Genomic DNA, 3,795 nt, shown 5'->3' with positions numbered 1-3,795 from the left:
AAGAACACTGAAATTATGCAAGGAATAAACCAAAATGGGTTCATGATGAATGACTGTATAATCCTTAAGAACACTGAAATTATGCAAGGAATAAACCAAAATGGGTTCATGATGAATGACTGTATAATCCTTCTGAGTAACTTTGGAACTTTTCATTCCATTTTGTGCATGCYATTGATTCCAGGTCTGCTCTTTGTCATATAATGTTAATGGCTGCAGTGACTTACTTTCAGATGACTAATGTCCTTTTGCCAAGTAATAAAAAGCAGTTGTAAACATTGCTGAGACTGGTAAAGAATACCAGTATTTTGAGGTAAAAATAGAGATAAATTTCCTTTTCAAGTAAATCTTTTTATCTAATAGATGGTCATGTGCCACCGTCTAGGCAGCTGTAGTGACAATCTACTAGTAAACACATTGGAGACCTTAAGCACATACTTGAATGTATTGCATAATGTTTTGTGGTCCCTTCTGTAGCTCTGCAGCTTGCAAGGATGCTGGCACTCCAGTTTAGTCAGTGTCTTTTGGGGGCTCCATCATAGAGGAAGGGAAGAAGGTCACTTCCCTTTAGGTTTGTGACACTAAGACCCTTTCATATTTCACAGAAATCTCAGACACTTGATGAATGCTTAATACATCAGCATTAATAGCTAAAATGGTGATAGTTGAGTGTTGTGGCTSATAAAGCTTGTATAGCTAAACTAAGGAAGTAAACCAATCACTCTTTTGCCTGTGAAAAAAGATAAAAAAGAGATGACAAATTTTCTGTTTTCTTTAAGCCATACCTCATTTTCTTTTCAGCTAGGCTATAAATAGACCCTTCTTACCAGTTCTAATTCATCACAGGTTGCTACACCAATTATATTAGCTTTGCATGCACTCTTTGGCATACCAAATTAGCCTTCATCAAATAAACTGTTAGCTGATCTGGATCATATTTAGACTAGCTGAAAACAAACCGGTAGTCTGCTTTTTGGTTGTTTCAAATACAGTGATTCACTGGAACCATGTGTAGTTTCCCATGTCCCCATATGTCCAGATTAGTTCTCTACTGAAAAAAAAAATACTCTTATCTTTGGAGCTGGATCTGGAAAATYAGGTAAAAGATGATAAGGTGACTCAAAGGAGCTTCCTATATTACTTAAGAGCAAACCTTGCATGATCTGGCAACAAATATCAGATTATGAGCAAGTTTCAATATTTAAAGTATTCAAATATTTTAAATAAAGGTAAACTAGCAGCAGAGCTAGTTCTCACTTGTATAGATTCATATGGAAAACTTTAGCACATTCTTTGTGGTAAAACCCAACAGAAGAGAAAAAATATGGAGCCAATCACATCTTGACGAAAGTGAGCACCAAAACACACTTGACGAAAGGTTTACCAGAGCTGAAAATACTATAGAAATCTTAACAAAGATTTGAATTGTGATGTAGCCCAAGCAGAAAATATTATTTCTTCCTAATCATGGAGACAGGTTATTATCTGCATGGTCAGACTGGGTAGAAAATTCTATAGCTTATGAAGTACTATTCCTTGTTAAGACAGGAATGGGAATGGAAATGAAAAAGAAATTGAAATATTTTTAAGCTGCACCCATTCAAACTTACATAGAAAAAAAAATTAAACTGAGCTGTTCTCTTTATTGCCTTTTTCCATTTCATGCAATTTCCTGGACATCTCTTCTGAGATAATATCACTTGGGACAGATTACAGCACCTGATACAATGACATAGGGTCACTATGATAGGCAGCCCAAGTGCTAACAAACCTTTTAGCTCCTGGACCTACTACCGAGGCTTGGGGGGTAATAAACATGATATCCCAGTACTGATCTTGAGCATAGAAGCAGATGGAAAGCACATAAAGATCTTCTGCAGCATGCTCCAGGAAAATGTATGCAGTAATTCCTTATTTAAAGATTGCTAACAGCTCTGCCATCCCATATAATATTCTTAGTGTAGATGGCACCATGTCCTAATAATTTTTTTCCTAAAAAAAATACTCCCTGGTGGAAAATGGTCCAATGGTATAATAGAATAACTGGAACTTGAAATTTTTAATATTTCAGAGAGAGGCATATGTATTTTAGTTGCTTCCTGGTTTATTTTAAAATTTTTAGTCTTATTGCCCAGTCTGCTTTTTTTTTTTCTTTTTTTTTTTTCTACAAAGTCAGCTGTTGATCAGAAGTCTTCCAGAGTTATCCATACTGATCAAATGTCAAACTCAATAGACTTCAAGGACAAAACTGATGAATATCTATCTGAAACACAGGCAAACGTTTAACCTTTTCTCTTTCAATACTTATTATATGTTTGTCATATTTGTCTGGGATAGTTTTGCTCATAATTTCTTGTGAATTATCCCCTGTCCTGCACAAGCCTTCTAAAGGGCTATCACAGCATTGCCGAACAGCTGAAACATTGCTGAAGTGATAGATTTTTTTATATCACTGTAAATACAMACTGTATCAGGCTGCAGGCTACTGTTTGGTTATTGTATGACAGAGATTATAGCTTTATGTAAGCAATAAAACAGTCTATAAAAATGATAATCCTGTTAGAAATAAGTAAATGATSTTCCAGGTATTCCCAAGATGACATAGTAGTTTCATCTTTTTGCTCTTTGTAAACTGATACAGTAGTGTTATTCTGTGTATGTGCAGTATGTTATAACAATGTGGKTTTTTTACAACAAGTTAAATACAACAGATCTATTCCTTTCATACAAGCAACTACAAATCTAGTTCTTTTATTCAGCTTTTAGTATAAAAGTATAAAATGAGATTTAAAATCTGATTTGTACTCTAAACAAAAGAGTAAACCCAAATTTTGTTCAGTGTTCTCAATTACAATTTCCAACTATTTGGCGAATTCAGTGAATAGATCTCATAACTATTTTTAAGGTTTTCACAAACTCAAGCCTAACACTTCAAATTCAATGACTTTTCCACATGAGACTTCTGCTCATTCCATTTCCGCCACTTCACCCTTAGATTCAGCATCTGAAGCACACGACTAATTGTGGCAATGTAAGAGTATGGCCTGACTTCATTTGCAGAGATACGGAGTGTTGCCTAGAGAATGCCCATGTCTTGGCTGCTGCACTGAAAAGGGTTCCTGGGTAGAGAAGAGGCAAATCATGGTCTATACCTTAGACCAGAGCTATATGTAAAAGGTTTGCCAAAGAAGTGGCCTGTTGCCATAAAATTAGAGGCATGCTAAACAGGATTTAATTAATATCTTAGAACCATAGAACGGTTAAGGTTGGAAGGGACCTCAGAGATCATCGAGTCCAACCCCCCTGCTCACTCAGGGTCACCTAGAGCACGTGGCACAGGGCTGCGTCCAAGCGGGTTTTRAAGATCTCCAAAGAAGGAGACTCCACAACCTCTCTGGGCAGCCTGTTCCAGGGTTCTGTCACCCTCACAGCGAAGAATTTTTTCCTTAAGTTCCTGTGGAACTTTTGGTGCCTCAGCTTGTGGCCATTTCCTCTAGTCCTATCGCTGGCCACCACTGAAAAGAGGCCGGCCCCTCCTCCTCACTGCCTCCCCTGAGGTATTTATACACGCTGATCAGGTCCCCCCTCAGCCTCCTCTTCTCCAGGCTRAACWGGCCCAGCTCTCTCAGCCTTTGCTCATAGGGCAGATGTTCCAGGCCCCTGATCATCCTGGTAGCCCTGCGCTGGACTCTCTCCAGCAGCTCCACATCCCTCTTGTACTGGGGAGCCCAGAACTTGACACAGTACTCCAGATGTGACCTCACCAGGGCTGTGTAGAGGGGGACGATCACCTCC

The sequence above is a fragment of the Nothoprocta perdicaria genome, unplaced genomic scaffold, assembly GCF_003342845.1.
Source record: "Nothoprocta perdicaria isolate Ctin4 unplaced genomic scaffold, notPer1 scaffold_269, whole genome shotgun sequence".
NCBI lineage: Eukaryota > Metazoa > Chordata > Aves > Tinamiformes > Tinamidae > Nothoprocta > Nothoprocta perdicaria.
This window is presented reverse-complemented; position numbering follows the sequence as displayed.